The 16,781-nt window shown below is 45.3% G+C and overlaps 1 protein-coding gene across 5 annotated transcripts in view; it reads left to right on the top strand.

Moving 5' to 3' along the window:
• The first annotated feature begins 429 nt into the window (after window positions 1–429).
• The window catches only part of ZBTB8A (zinc finger and BTB domain containing 8A), a 63,233-nt gene continuing 46,881 nt past the window's right edge, over window positions 430–16,781 (top strand). Inside the window, exon 1 of one of the 5 annotated variants that reach the window (XM_063954278.1) lies at window positions 430–570. The gene's annotated coding sequence lies outside the window, so the exon portion shown is untranslated. Of the gene's footprint in view, window positions 571–686; window positions 781–1,090; window positions 1,161–16,781 lie in introns of those variants that run through there. The other 4 variants (XM_063954272.1, XM_063954273.1, XM_063954274.1 and 1 more) reach the window with 4 other exon arrangements.

The raw sequence follows: 16,781 nt of genomic DNA, 5'->3' as shown, positions 1-16,781 counted from the left end.
ATGTGTAACTGTCATTCCATTAACATGGAACATAACTGCCAAATATGTGCAGGTGCCAATGCCAAAGTGTGATATTGTAGAATTGATTTGAAAGATATTGTTATACCTTTGTATAAAAGCAAATGTGTCCCTACATTGGACCTTGCGGCAATATATTGTGTGCTGTATATAAAATGTCTTGTTTAATTATCTTGACGTTATTTTACATGTATTTCCCACAGGTATACATATCCACAGTGCTACTGTTACATGACTATGTCCAATCTTATACAGATGAATATTCAGGGCGTAGAATTCATATACACAGTATATATGCTGTATGTATTCAAGCAAAAACCTATTCGGGTCACTCCAAACACATCCAGCAAATTCCTGTCACTCCTCCGGGTGTCTTACACCCCCCCACCCCCCAAGGCGCGGCCCCTTTAAGACAGTCTCAGCCCTCGGGCGTCGTCACGTGACGGGTCTTTGTCCGGACATTCGGGTGACGGAAGCCACACCGGATAAATCAAAAGCGGGTGAGAAGTAAAGCAGAGACTGATGAACACCCGAAAGAGGGTGGCGTATTCTGTAAGTATGTACGTGTGCTGCGGCCAGTACTGCAACAGCGAACTGTTTTCCGAGAGGTGACCCGCGATCGGGTGTGGTGTGTAGGAGTTATGCAGTCGGGCGTTTGCAGGGGCCGCGATGGCTCTTGTCTTGCGGGTGAAGAGAGCTACTGGAGAGGCATACGGACGCCCTTCGCGGGTCACCGAGAATTCGGGTTATGGAAGAGCTTGTGTGAGGGTTTAGGGGATTAATTGACCTGGTGTGGCTCACGTTGGACGCCGACTATTACAGCAGTAAGGGTGTGAGATGGGCCGTTACCGTGTCTCCCGGTACGGGTGTGGAGCATGACGAGCACCGGGGGCTGCCAATTATATAGCTACGGTGGCGAATATCCCGCCTCCCATGAGTGACAGGCAGCGGGACGAATCGCATTGCTCCGACACGGTCCCACCCTTACCGGCGAGGGAAAGCTCCAATAGGAGCGGCGCTTACTAAGTCGCTGCCGCTGTTACTGACATCCTGGCCAGCCAGCCAGGCGGCCGCTCTTGCCGGAGACTGCAGCAGCGCTGTACTGGCCGGGGTGGGCGCTGACTGACAGCATCTACATATGTGTAATATATATGTGTGTACATACATGTGTGCTGTAGTATGTGCCCTCTCCGCGTTGCTCACTGAGGAGACATCTCTGCAGCCAGTGGGCGTCTCTCTGGTGTCTGTATAGCAATACACAGGGCAGGCAGAGTGCAGTGCTTAGCCATTTAAAGCTATATATGCTGGCAGAGCACCAGGCTGTTACACAGCTGTGCCGCTGTCCTATGCAGTCGCGTCGTGTTTTTCTCCCTTTAATCACAGTGGGCAGTCACGGCGGTGTGCCGGCGTTAGCTGTAAGTGCGGGTGGCGGTGTCACACAAGCCCTGTGCTGCACTTCATTCAGAAAGTGTTTGTGTTGCGCTGCTTAGACGCTTGGCTGACATTCTGCTGTCCGTCGCTTCATACCTACAGTCTCACTCCCAGAAAATGTTTACACTAGTGATTGCGATAATACCCTAAATAATGTATGTTTGGTTTTATTATTATTATGCATCTCATGTCCCTGTCAATTAACATAGGCTAGCCTTCACAAAAGTCAATGCATTACTCATAATGTAGGAGAGGCTATATATACCCCTGCAAATAACATGAAAATTATTTCTATATATCAACATACCCTCCAACATTTACACGTACAAATTAGAAAAGGGGGCCACGGATAAAGGGGGCGTGGTCACGCCCATTTTCCAATACTTTCAATGGAAGTTTGGAGAGACAAAAATCGGTACAGATCATTAAAAAAAAAAAAAAAGGTACTGTACCTGCCATAAAGGTACAGTTGGAGGGTATGTATCAGGACCATAAATAAAATGATGGAAGACAAATGACAGCCAACACTTGTAGCTTGTAGTTCTGTGTTGTATCCATGGGCCTACCATTGTATTCTTATAATATTCATGATCCGCAAATAAGCCTGGTCCTGGGTATTGAAGTTTTCTCTGACGTCCTAAGTGGATGCTGGGACTCCGTAAGGACCATGGGGAATAGCGGCTCCGCAGGAGACTGGGCACAACTAAAGAAAGCTTTAGGACTACCTGGTGTGCACTGGCTCCTCCCACTATGACCCTCCTCCAGACCTCAGTTAGAATCTTGTACCCGGCTGAGCTGGATGCACACTAGGGGCTCTCCTGAGCTCCTAGAAAGAAAGTATATTTTAGTTTTTTTATTTTACAGTGAGATCTGCTGGCAACAGACTCACTGCAGCGAGGGACTAAGGGGAGAAGAAGCGAACCTACCTAACTGGTGGTAGCTTGGGCTTCTTAGGCTACTGGACACCATTAGCTCCAGAGGGATCGACCACAGGACCCGACCTCGATGTTCGGTCCCGGAGCCGCGCCGCCGGCCCCCTTACAGAGCCAGAAGCAAGAAGTGTTCCGGAAAATCGGCGGCAGAAGACTTCTGTCTTCAACAAGGTAGCGCACAGCACTGCAGCTGTGCGCCATTGCTCCTCATGCACACCTCACACTCCGGTCACTGATGGGTGCAGGGCGCCGGGGGGGGGGGCGCCCTGAGGGCAATATAATACACCTTGGCTGGCAAATCATCACAATATATAGTCCCAGGGCTATATATGTGATAAATTACCCCTGCCAGAATCCATGAAAAAAGCGGGAGAAAAGTCAGCCGAAAAAGGGGCGGGGCTATCTCCCTCAGCACACTGGCGCCATTTTTTCTTCACAGTGCAGCTGGAAGACAGCTCCCCAGGCTCTCCCCTGTAGTTTTCAGGCTCAAAGGGTTAAAAAGAGAGGGGGGGCACTAAATTTAGGCGCAATATGTGTATACAAGCAGCTATTGGGGGAAAAATCACTCAGTTATAGTGTTAATCCCTGCATTACATAGCGCTCTGGTGTGTGCTGCATACTCTCTCTCTGTCTCCCCAAAGGACTTTGTGGGGTCCTGTCCTCGGTCAGAGCATTCCCTGTGTGTGTGCGGTGTGTCGGTACGGCTGTGTCGACATGGATGAGGAAGGTTACGTGGAGGCGGAGCAGAGGCCGATAAATGGGATGTCGCCCCCTGTGGGGCCGACACCAGAGTGGATGGATAGGTGGAAGGTATTAACCGACAATGTCAACTCCTTACATAAAAGGCTGGATGACGTGACAGCTGTGGGACAGCCGGCTTCTCAGCCCGCGCCTGCCCAGGCGTCTCAAAGGCCATCAGGGGCTCAAAAAACGCCCGTTACCTCAGATGGCAGACACAGATGTCGGCACGGAGTCTGACTCCAGTGTCGACGAGGTTGAGACATATACACAATCCACTAGGAACATCCCTTGCATGATCTCGGCAATGAAAAATGTGTTACACATTTCTGACATGAACCCAAGTACCACATAAAAGGGGTTTATGTTTGGGGAGAAAAAGCAGCCAGTGTTTTGTTCCCCCATCAGATGAGTGAATGAAGTGTGTAAAGAGCGTGGGTTCCCCCGATAAGAAAATGGTAATTTCTAAAAAGTTACTGCTGGCGTACCCTTTCCCGCCAGAGGATAGGTCACGTTGGGAGATATCCCTTAGGGTGGATAAGGCGCTCACACGTTTGTCAAAAAAGGTGGCACTGCCGTCTGGGGATACGGCCACTTTGAAGGAGCCTGCTGATAAAAAGCAGGAGGCTATCCTGAAGTCTGTATATACACACTCAGGTACTATACTGAGACCTGCATTTGCCTCAGCATAAATAGTGCTGCTGCAGCGTGGTCTGCAGCGTGGTCTGATACCCTGTCAGATAATATTAATACCCTAGACAGGGATAATATTTTGCTAACATAGAGCATATTAAAGACGTCGTCTTATATATGAAGGATGCACAGAGGGATATTTGCCGGCTGGCATCCAGAATTAATGCAATGTCCATTCTGCCAGGAGGGTATTAGAGACCTGGCAGTGGACAGGTGATGCTGCCTTTAAAAGGCACATGGAGATTCTGCCTTATAAGGGTGAGGAATTGTTTGGGGATGGTCTCTGGGACCTCGTATCCACAGCAACAGCTGGAAGAAAAAAATTTACCTCAGGTTTCCTCACAGCCTAAGAAAGCACCGTATTTTCAGGTACAGTCCTTTCGGCTTCAGAAAAGCAAGCGGGTCAAAGGCGCTTCCTTTCTGCACAGAGACAAGGGAAGAAGGAAAAAGCTGCACCAGACAGCCAGTTCCCAGGATCAAAAATCTTCCCCCGCTTCCTCTGAGTCCAACGCATGACGCTGGGGCTCCACAGGTGGAGACAGGTGCGGTGGGGGCGCGTCTCGGGAACTTCAGGGACCAGTGGGCTTGCCCACAGATGGATCCCTAGGTTCTGCAAGTAGTATCACAGGGATACAGGCTGGAGTTCGAGGCGACTCCCCCTCGCCGTTACCTCACATCAGCCTTGCCTGCTGCCCTCGGAGAAAGGGAGGTAGTACTGGCGGCAATTCACAAGCTGTACTTCCAGCAGGTGAAATCAAGGTACCCCTCCTTCAACAAGGACGGGGTTACTATCCCAGAATGTTGTGGTACCGAAACCAGACGGTTTGGTGAGACCCATTCTAAAATTGAAATCCTTGAACACTTATATACGAAGGTTCAAGTTCAAAATGGAATCGCTCAGGGCGATTATTGCAAATCTGGAGAATTTCATGGTATCACTGGACATCAAGGATGCTTACCTACATGTCCCTATTTACCCTGACAAAGCCAAATATTTATCTTATTGAAAACCCTCTAAAAGGTTAAAGAACACAGTACGCTATTGGCGTATGGAATACCGTAAGGGTACGCACGTTGCGTATCTAACGCTTAGCCGTGGTCGAGACGCACGTTCGCTCACGGCTTAGAGCGTACAGGCAAGCACGCTATAGGCTGCCAACTAACGTAATGATACGCTATCAGCGTAGCGGATGCTTGGGACCACGAGGAGATCACAAGCGGCGCTGACGCTCACAGTGTTAAACCTTTTTAACTATACCATAAACAATGTACATATACTGTAAACCCTTGTGCAGTGATAAGATGTAAATGCAACACGGTGTAACCTTGTTAGTTTAAAAGCTGTATGAGCGTATGTGACGCTCAGAGAACCCCTTAGCAATATAATAAACAGTCAAATACCGGTCTAAGGGTCTAACGCCTTTTAAGGAAATGAATGAACGTTCAATTGCAAAAGAATAATACAATACAAGTTATACACTACCAAGATAACATAAAATACCTAACCAAGTAACTACACATAATACAATAAAGATACAATTACTTTTAAAGGGGGAAGGAGAGAGAGAGAGAGTGAGAGAGAACGAGAGAGAATGGCTTATAACAATAAAGACAATATGATTGCAGAGAAACTTACGCACAAAGGGAAACAATCGCATGCGCCTTCTGGATATCCAGCTCCCGATTATCAGCAATGAGAACCGTTGAAGAGAATAGAGAGCTGGCCCAGATCGGCTTGTCCTTTTATACACTACACACAATACAGTACAATGGTCCCTATATTCTTATTGTTCATTGGACACAGGAATTCGTCTTCGCATTATAACAAAAGGTCATAGGTTGATTCATACAGGTGGGCTGTGACTATTTCCAACTGCTCAGGTGGGTGGGAAACTAGGTTTCCCGCCGCATGGGTAATAAAGTGCAAAATACAGTAAATGTTCATAAACTTCTTATGTCCATAACTATTCGCACGAGCGATTAATCCGCTTCAAACCAACACCGGAATATTGCTAATTAAATACTCTTCCGATGGATACTAAACACCACTGTATAACCCCTGTCTGACCCTTCGTATCAAACAAAGAGGGATCTCTTTGTCTATGAACATGCTACATTAACTAAACTTTCAGATTCTATCAAAGGGACCATAATCTATAAAATAAATTATATGGTTAAAATATGTAACGATTGAGTCGCCCGCTAGACGCACATAAACTTTACCGTAAATGCGCATACTGTGCGCCTGCGGGTGCACGCAACAGCGAGTATGCGCACGCACGGGAGAGCTCATGCACTCGCAGCAGGCACTCGCGTGAGGTGCATATATGGCAGTGTGTAGCGTGATATTTGCTGATATCTGTGCCTGTATTCCCTATCGACTATGTGTGTCATTACCTGAAGGTTGTAGAGATGAAGATAAGAAACAATTATGGTAAATGCAGTGATAAACTATGTGAGTTTAATATACATTTGCCGATTGAGGTCTTGTCTTGTCTTGTCTCGATGTACATGTTGACTGTAGTCTCTTTGTGCTTTTGCCAATAAACGCAAGCAAAGCTTTATCAATGTCCATAGACTTACAAAAAGTGTTGGGCTAGCGTAAAATTAAAAGTACTAGGGATATGGGGGTCTATGGCATAGTCCATCAGTTGTCTGTGTAAAAGGTTGTCAAATTCTTCTTTAGTCCATCTGTTGTCTGCATACAAGGCCGTCAAATTCCTCTTCCAAGCGGGTCTTTTTACCTTGGAGAAAAACAAAGGAGAAAAGGGTGAAAGAAACGGACCGTGGAATCACATTTTCATCGCAACATTGTCTCTATCGTTGGGTCATAAATCACATCAGTCGTTGTTATTACAGTATCTTCACTCCTTAAACTCATCACTCGGGCGCTACGTTTACACTTTGTTAAAACCCGAACGCATCTAAATATCAGACCGACTAATATGATGACACCCAGAACACACAAAAGGAATTTCCCTACATCCATGATAATACCTTGGGTCCATTCTCCTAAACCAGAGAACCAATTTCGCGGGTTCAACCATGACACCCAACTGGTCAGCTCATTACCCACAGCGGCAAGGGTGAGATTGTGTTTCCTTCGGAACTCCCATTTTAATTGGAGAATGTCGTCCATCTTTTGGTCTATGACCTCGACCGGGTCCTCGGTGCTGTTTGTGATATATGTGCAGCACTTTATTCCATACTGAGTCGCTAGGGTAACACAATACCCACCCGTCACAGCTGTGAGATAATTGAGAATCATCCTATGCTGAACCAGTTCTGTTTTATAAGCTTGGAGCTCCCTTCCAGTATACCTGAATGTGTCATCATACATTTCAGTGATGTTGTCTAATAAATTTGCAAGCGCAGATATATATTTATAATTTATCACTCCTCTGGCGGTACGAGTGATATCTAACACGATTAGGAATTGAATCCCGGTGGATTCACTGATCAGGTCAGAGGCCGGATGCTCTGTTCTCTCTATCAGGTGCCGTTTAACGATGTGCTCGTAATGAGTGTGAGTATAAGGAGCTTGGGCACTGCGGTGAATATCTTTCATTTTAGTATGTGATACAGTCATTACTTCAGGCAGTACTTTTCCAATATAACATAACCCTTCTGAGTTTGGGGCAAGCCACTTATACGCCTTCCTCCCGCATATGAAATATGCATCATCGGGGAGAACATATGGGACGGAGTAGGACATAACCATATTACACATTTTCCATATGAAATTTCCTAACCCTAATTCTCCCATCTGTTTAGTACACGTATCGGTTTGTACGATGTGTGCACAGTATCCTGGTGATACCTCTCCAACTCTCATGGTCCTACTTCCTAGGGTATACCTATATCGGAAATATTTTCCACTACCGGCTATGTGGCGTATAAGTTCTGTATCTGTTGGCATTCTATCGGCTCTGTATGAAAAGGTCATGGTTTGGTTATTCCATGACACTTCCCAATTTCCCGGCTTTCGGGGATTGGAAATGTTAAAACATACTAGGGATCTATCCACATGATATTGGTGGAGCTTCAAACTAGGAGGACTGGAGATATTAAACCTCCTGTCCACCGGTCTCCCACCACTTAGCTCAAGTACCTCCCCTATAGTTAACGGGAAGGGCACTAATCCTGATTTGCTATGGCCTTGAGGTACTTGAGAGCATACCCAACAATCTGTCTGATTTAACACTTTACACACTAAGGAGTGATAGTCACTCAATGGATGCCGGTCCATGTGGATATTAAAACTGGATTGGCATTTCTTGATGCACCCATCCTCAACTACACTGTCACAGAGTCTACAGATACAGTTCTCTTCAGCTAACAATCCTTCACAATTTCTTCTATTGTCAATGCTACCAGATCGTTTTCTGATACTCGCCTTCGCTCGGTGATTATGTTGTTCTTGGAAATCTACGCCTCCATCTCTGTCATCAGAACCCATTCCAGAACCCCTCTCGACTTCCATGGTACTCTCGCCGGAACAGACTGCTCTGGTCAACATCATGGTCAACAGGAAAATCCGGATCACAGTCTCTTGGGGCAAGTCCATCTTATTGGAGGAAATGGAGAAGGATGAGAAGGGGGAAAGAAACAATTGAGGGAGATGGGATGGGAAGTGATGAAAAACAATAAAAGGGAACAGGGAATCGACAACTGCCTCCGTTCTTATTATTTTTAATGCTCAGGTGCCGTCTCAGTCCTCCTGAAACAGACACTCCAGTGATACAACTTCCTCTACCGTCTGTTCTTTATCACGGGACCTCTCTGGATCAGCAACCTTCTTACAATGGGACGAATGGACCCAAGTCTCTCTCTCGGCAACCTTCAATGCTGTCGTGCTAATCAATAAGACTTGGTATGGTCCTTCCCATCTGTCAATAAGGCAACCTGAGCGTAGAAAATTCCGTATCATTACATAATCCCCAGGTTCAATGTCATGACAATTACTATCTGGCAAATCAGGAATCACTAACTTCAGATTGTCATTCTGATTCCTTAGCTGTTTACTCATGTTAACCAGGTATTTTACAGTCACTTCATTGTTACACTTCAAATCATCCTGAGGGTTAATCATAACATGCGGTTGTCGACCAAACAGAATTTCAAAGGGGGACAGATTAAGAGGGGACCTGGGAGTGGTTCTGATGCTGTATAGTACAATGGGTAAAGCTTCTGGCCATGTCAATCCTGTTTCTGCCATAACTTTGCTCAATTTATTTTTAATAGTGCTGTTCACTCTTTCTACCTTCGCACTCGCCTGGGGGCGGTACGGAGTGTGCAGCTTACTATCAATTCCCATCAACTTACACATTCCTTGAAAGACATCACCTGTAAAATGGGTACCCCTATCACTTTCAATTATTCTAGGGATACCGTATCTACACACAAATTCCTGCACAATTTTCTTAGCAGTAAACATAGCGGTATTTGTGGCCGCAGGAAATGCTTCAACCCAATTTGAAAACACATCTATACAAACAAGTACATATTTCAAATTTCGACAAGGGGGTAATTGTATAAAATCAATCTGTATTACCTGAAAAGGGCCGCCTGTAGGTGGGATATGAGATGGTTCTGTTGGTATTGCCTTTCCGATGTTCTTCCTCAAGCAGGTAAGGCATGACATTGCTCTCTTACCTGCATGGGATGAGAATCCTGGGGCGCACCAATATGCTCTTACCAACTTGCACATTCCCTCCTTGCCCAGATGAGTCAGCCCATGTGCTGCTTCAGCTAAACATGGAAGGTATGCTCTGGGTGCCACTGGTTTACCCTGTCCAGAGTCCTGAGGACTCCTGGCCATATCCTTTTGACCTCCAAACTGCCTTTTCCTGTGTGGAACACAAATTTTGCATTTCACACAACTTCTGTGTGTTGATGGTATTGAATACCATCAATTGTGTGGTGTCTGTCTGTCTGGGGGTACCAGCTGCTAACTTAGCAGCTTCGTCTGCTCGGCTGTTACCAAGTGATACTGGGTCTTGGCTATATGTATGTGCTTTACACTTGATAACAGCCACTCTGTCAGGTTCCTGTATCGCTGTTAGAAGTCTTTTGATGTGAGCTGCATGCGCTATCGGTGTACCAGCTGCCGTCATGAAATTTCTGAGACGCCATAGGGCTCCGAAATCATGGACTACCCCGAATGCGTATCTAGAATCGGTGTAGATATTGTCTGACTTTCCCTTAGCCAATTCACATGCTCTGGTTAGGGCAACCAGTTCAGCAACCTGGGCTGAGTGAGGTGGGCCTAGCGGTTCTGCTTCTATGGTGCCTTGGTCATCTACGACTGCGTATCCAGTACACAAGTCTCCCGAGTCCGTCTGTCTGTGACAACTACCGTCAGTGTAGAAAGTAAAATCTACATCTTCCAGTGGGTTGTCACTGATGTCAGGCCTTGCCGTGAAATTTTGGGTCAAATATTCCATACAATCATGTGTGTCATCCCTTGTATTAAATCCTCCTTCCCCATCACTCTCATCCTCCACCCTTTGTGCCTGTCCAGGCACACCTGGGAGATATGTTGCAGGATTTAATGCACTGCATCTCCTTATGGTGATGTTTACGGGGGCCATTAATGCCAATTCCCATCTTGTAAACCGCGCTGATGAGACGTGCCTGGTTTGGGCAGAATTCAACAAGGCTGACACTGCATGTGGCGTATGAATTGTGAGGTTGTGTCCTAGCACTACATCTTCGCTTTTTGTAACTAGCAATGCTATCGCAGCGACACTTCGCAAGCATGTGGGGAGGGATCGCGCTACCGTATCTAGCTGAGCGCTGTAGTATGCTACCGGCCTGCTGGCATCACCGTGCTTTTGGGTTAGGACGCCTGCCGCGCAACCAGCACTTTCTGTTCCGTACAGCTCAAAGGGTTTCCCATAGTCTGGCATACCTAATGCTGGTGCCTGCGTTAGGCACTGTTTGAGTCTCTCAAATGCCATCTCGGATTCGTCTGTATGCGAAATCCGATCAGGTTTGTTTGATGAAACCATCTCCTGCAAAGGTAATGCTAGAATGGAAAACCCTGGGATCCAGTTACGGCAATACCCACACATTCCTAAAAACGTTCTGATCTGTTGCTGGGTTTGTGGCAGAGTCATGTCTCTAATTGCTTGAATTCTATCAGCGGTCAGGTGTCTCAGTCCTTGTGTTAGACAGTGTCCCAGATATTTTACTTTAGGCTGGCATAATTGTAGTTTGTCTTTGGAAACCTTGTGTCCTGTGTCTGAAAGATGAAACAGGAGCTGTTTCGTATCTTTCAGGGACGCTTCCAGTGAATCTGAACACAGGAGTAAATCATCCACATACTGTATCAATATTGATCCACTCTCTGGTTGGAAAGACTGTAAACAATCATGCAAAGCCTGTGAAAATATACTTGGACTGTCTATGAAACCTTGCGGTAATCGAGTCCATGTGTATTGGACTCCTCTGTATGTAAATGCAAACAAATATTGGCTGTCAGGATGCAGGGGTACCGAGAAAAAGGCGGAGCAGAGATCAATAACAGTGAAAAATTTCGCAGTGGGAGGGATCTGCATAAGGATGACAGCTGGATTTGGCACTACGGGGAACTGACTCTCGACTATTTTGTTAATCCCTCTTAGATCCTGTACTAGCCTGTAACCCCTCCCCCCACTCTTTTTCACAGGGAAGATGGGACTATTGGCAGTGCTGGATGTTCTTACCAGAATGCCCTGTTGTAGCAAGCGCTCTATTACGGGGTATACTCCTAATTCCACCTCTGGCTTGAGAGGGTATTGTGGGATTTTTGGAGCTACCCTACCATCTTTTACTTGCACAACTACTGGAGCTACGTTTGCCATTAATCCAGTGTCTTGTCCATCTTTAGTCCACAGTGACTCTGGTATTTGGGATGTCATTTCTTCTACCTGGGATGGATTCCTATTTAACATAACAGTGTGGGACATTAATTTTGATGGAGAGTCTAGCATGTCTCGCACTTCCTGAGCGTGATTCTCAGGTATGTCTAAGAATACACCTTCAGGAGTGCAATAAATGACGCACCCCATTTTACACAATAAATCTCTTCCCAGGAGATTAGTCGGTGCCGATGCCGCCAGCAAAAAGGAATGCTTGGTATGCAAAGGCCCTATTGTAATCTCTGCTGGTTTGCTAACAGGGTAGTGCTGGACTACTCCCGTTACTCCCATGGCTGGAATTGTCTTACCAGTGGTTCTCATGCCCACTGTCGAATTTATCACTGATTTGGCCACCCCCGTATCTACAAGGAAGTTTAATGATTTACCAGCTACATCAATTGTGACCTCGGGTTCACTTCCAAGGCTTGCAATCAATTTCACTGGCTGCAGATTACAGGTATGGCCACACCCCTATTGGGTATGGTGACCTCCCTGAATTGCGCTGGCAGCAACTACTTGAGAAGGGGGTAAATGGGAACTACCAGAGACTTGCCAGTCTCTTTTTGGGGGATACCTTTTTGTTTCCCCTGCATGTGGCTCATGACTCCGTCTCTGCGGTCCCTGATCCCAATTTCGTGTGTCATGTCGTTGTCTAGGGGGTTGATATGATTTTTGTGTGTTTTTCGATTTACAGTCTCGTGCAAAATGTCCCTCTTTATGACAGTAATAACAGGTTACCACATTTGACTTACCCACAGGGTTTGGAGATTTATACAAAGGTGGCCTTGTGGTCAGGGCCTGTATACTTACGGCCATTAACTTATCACTTTGTGACTCCCTGTGTCTGGTGATATTTCGATCGTGATCAATAGCAGCCTCTCTCAAAGTAGCCACCGACAGACCTCGCCAACATGGTTGCGTGGTCTGTATCCTTGTCTTCAATACCTCCTTTAAACCATCCATTAACACAGATACTGCTACCTCTCTATGATTTGCATTTGTTTTAATGTCTTCTATGCCTGTGTATTTAGCCATTTCCAGTAGTGCCCTATGAAAATACTCAGCAGCTGTTTCTGACTCTTTTTGCTTAATGGAGAAAATTTTGTTCCATTTAACTACAGCTGGAAAATACTCTTTTAACTGTAAATTTATCCTCTTTACATTGTCTTGGTTGTACACATCCGTAAGGGGTACATCCTCATCTAATTTACAGTCAGCTAAGAATTGTGCTGAGTCGACATTGGAGGGTAAACATGCCCTCAGCAATATCTGCCAGTCTTTGTTATTGGGCTCTACAGTATTCCCTAGATCTCTAATGTATTTCTGGCTAGCAACTAGATCCTTCCTAGGATCAGGGAATTCAGACACTATTGTTCTTAATTCCATTCGGGAAAATGGACAGTGCATGGCAATGTTTCTGACAGGAGTAACTCCTGAAGTATCCGTTTTCCCATTTGGCACTGCTATTACCCTAACGGGATTAAGTCTACTAACATCATTCTGAATAGATTCTACAGCTTGTGGTGAAATGGTTTCAGCATAGTGTATGGTGCCGTACTTACCCGTTGATACGACCTCACCTGTCCCTCCGCTAGGGGCCTTGGATACTAATCTTACGGGTTGGGTCGTGCCCACTGCTGTTTCTGATATGGTGGCTGCTAGAGAGAGTGCCGATAGTGTTGTTGACTCGTCCTCTTGATCACACTCCTGGGGAAAGTTTAAAACAGGGTACAACTTGCACGGGTTAATATTTGCATTACTCATCTTATTCATATTATCCTTAACATTTATACCGTTACTAAGTGTCTGTTTATTACACATTAGTGCGTCATTCTCTGCAACCAACTTTTCTCCCGTTATGTAAGGTGGCGGTGGTGCCGTAGCGATCAGTTTCCTGATAGGGTTAGATCCAGCCGCCTGAGCCAATCCTCTCTGAATTTCACCCTCCTGTTGCCATAACTGTAAGTAGTCATAATGTTTGATCCGTCTCTTTGTTGATTTAATGAGACATATCCTTCTCCTAAGATTTTGTAAACACATCTGGGCTAAAGCTACCTACCCGGGGAAACTTCTCCCCGTCATGCACAGTCATTCTTTCCCATTCATCACATAAAACCTCTGTGTGTCAACCGTATTTTTCACACATTACATACCTTGCCGACCCGATTGGCCGGTTTACTGAATCAACCCGAACCGAGGTTGATCGCCCCCTACCTGAACAACTGGCCCCCATACTTGCAGGTGTTGCTTTCACTACCTCTGACCTTCAAATCAGGGTCTTCAGCGAACCCTTACAAAACCAAGATGTTCGGGGTAGGCCGACGGTGGCAGTTTACCGAGTACTCCACTCACTCGCCCACGCCGACCAATACGCCCACACACTGCCTTAGCGCTGGCGTACTCGACCTAGGGCCCCTGCGACCTGAACCGCTATTTACTGGAACATGCGAGTGTGATCCGAAGAGCACTTAACCCTTTCCAGTAACTATTGGTTGCTGGATAGTTCCCAAGTGACTAGCGAACCTCCCTTAAAATAAAAAAAATTACACAAATCACGTTAGAATGTACAAATAGCGTTTATGACCCCTTTCGTACGCAAATGGTACTGGGTCAAATTACTAACTAATGCACACAATTACGTGCGGTACAATCGTTCAGCACATAAGCAACTAATCTTATGTGCGGAGCGACCAGTGGAATCGAAAATTGCGGCTGCGAATTCCTTCAGCCAGAGCTTTAATGGCCTATATGGGTTCCGCACCAACCCTTCCTGGTGTTGTGCTACTTTTCTATCTATAGCAGACTTCTTAGTCTGTTGTACCTAGACCTCCTGGTCTGTATGACCTCCTGGTCTGTTCTACAGTAGACCTTCTGGTCTGCTATACTCTAATGCTCTTTTTTTAATGTTTAACAAGGGATGCCTCCCTAGCCACCATGCACGTCACTTACATGTATGTACCTCACGAGAACTCGACTTCTTGTGGTTCAACCTAAAAATTGTAAAAACTTATATATGCAAACACTCACCACATGTACACTTTTTAATTTTATTTCTGTGCAGAAATTCCTTTCATTCAGTAAATAGTCTAGACCAGATGAGTCGCAAATTGGAGAAGGATCTATTAGCTTAAAATTTTGGACACTAAAATTGACTTGCGCTATTTATCGCGTTGCCTCCTTTTCGCCTGTTAAAAATAATACTATCGTGTGATTTGAATTATGTGGGCGTACCCGGACGCTCCGTTGCGTAATATACGCTGCGTGCGTCGGCCTTTGTGTTGCGTACGCTTGTCTCACCCTTTTGTTAGAGACACGTGTATGCCAGCCAGATATGTCCACAGAAATACAGTTAACACGTTTATCAATGTAGATGATCTTTAATTGTAATCATCTACCGAGCACCACACAGGTCTCTCCTTGTATCTTTAGGCAAAGCCGTGTGCGTGCTTTACAAATTACCCCTTAATGTATTACTTTTACTCTTTAACTACTAATAGCAACAAATCTTTCTTAGCACGTTATCAATTGTGAAATGGCAACCAAGAGAGTGATATGTGAAAATACACGAATGAAAAGAAATGCAGATGTATGCGTGCGTGCGTACGCAAGACAGAACAGAGAGAGAGAAAAAAACAGTTTTAAAAGATACTAGCGTATTGTTCTTACCTCCGGTTCCGGATTCCTTCAGCACCCTTTACTAAGCGAAGCAGACGCTTATCGGGTCAGCACTACGAGGAATATTACCTCCCGCCCTTTGCTGATCGATAATGTCTGCTGAAATTACCTAGTACAGATATGTGAAGGACGGACGAGCCGCCAATTGACAAAGCCAAATATTTATCTTATTGAAAACCCTCTAAAAGGTTAAAGAACACAGTACGCTATTGGCGTATGGAATACCGTAAGGGTACGCACGTTGCGTATCTAACGCTTAGCCGTGGTCGAGACGCATGAGCGGCACGTTCGCTCACGGCTTAGAGCGTACAGGCAAGCACGCTATAGGCTGCCGACTAACGTAATGATACGCTATCAGCGTAGCGGATGCTTGGGACCACGAGGAGATCACAAGCGGCGCTGACGCTCACAGTGTTAAACCTTTTTAACTATACCATAAACAATGTACATATACTGTAAACCCTTGTGCAGTGATAAGATGTAAATGCAACACGGTGTAACCTTGTTAGTTTAAAAGCTGTATGAGCGTATGTGACGCTCAGAGAACCCCTTAGCAATATAATAAACAGTCAAATACCGGTCTAAGGGTCTAACGCCTTTTAAGGAAATGAATGAACGTTCAATTGCAAAAGAATAATACAATACAAGTTATACACTACCAAGATAACATAAAATACCTAACCAAGTAACTACACATAAAATACAATAAAGATACAATTACTTTTAAAGGGGGAAGGAGAGAGAGTGAGAGAGAGAGAACGAGAGAGAATGGCTTATAACAATAAAGACAATATGATTGCAGAGAAACTTACGCACAAAGGGAAACAATCGCATGCGCCTTCTGGATATCCAGCTCCCGATTATCAGCAATGAGAACCGTTGAAGAGAATAGAGAGCTGGCCCAGATCGGCTTGTCCTTTTATACACTACACACAATACAGTACAATGGTCCCTATATTCTTATTGTTCATTGGACACAGGAATTCGTCTTCGCATTATAACAAAAGGTCATAGGTTGATTCATACAGGTGGGCTGTGACTATTTCCAACTGCTCAGGTGGGTGGGAAACTAGGTTTCCCGCCGCATGGGTAATAAAGTGCAAAATACAGTAAATGTTCATAAACTTCTTATGTCCATAACTATTCGCACGAGCGATTAATCCGCTTCAAACCAACACCGGAATATTGCTAATTAAATACTCTTCCGATGGATACTAAACACCACTGTATAACCCCTGTCTGACCCTTCGTATCAAACAAAGAGGGATCTCTTTGTCTATGAACATGCTACATTAACTAAACTTTCAGATTCTATCAAAGGGACCATAATCTATAAAATACATTATATGGTTAAAATATGTAACGATTGAGTCGCCCGCTAGACGCACAT

Source organism: Pseudophryne corroboree, chromosome 2, assembly GCF_028390025.1.
Source record: "Pseudophryne corroboree isolate aPseCor3 chromosome 2, aPseCor3.hap2, whole genome shotgun sequence".
NCBI classification, from domain to species: Eukaryota; Metazoa; Chordata; class Amphibia; order Anura; family Myobatrachidae; genus Pseudophryne; species Pseudophryne corroboree.
Note: the sequence above shows the minus strand (reverse complement) of the source record. Positions and strands in the feature narration are given on the sequence as shown.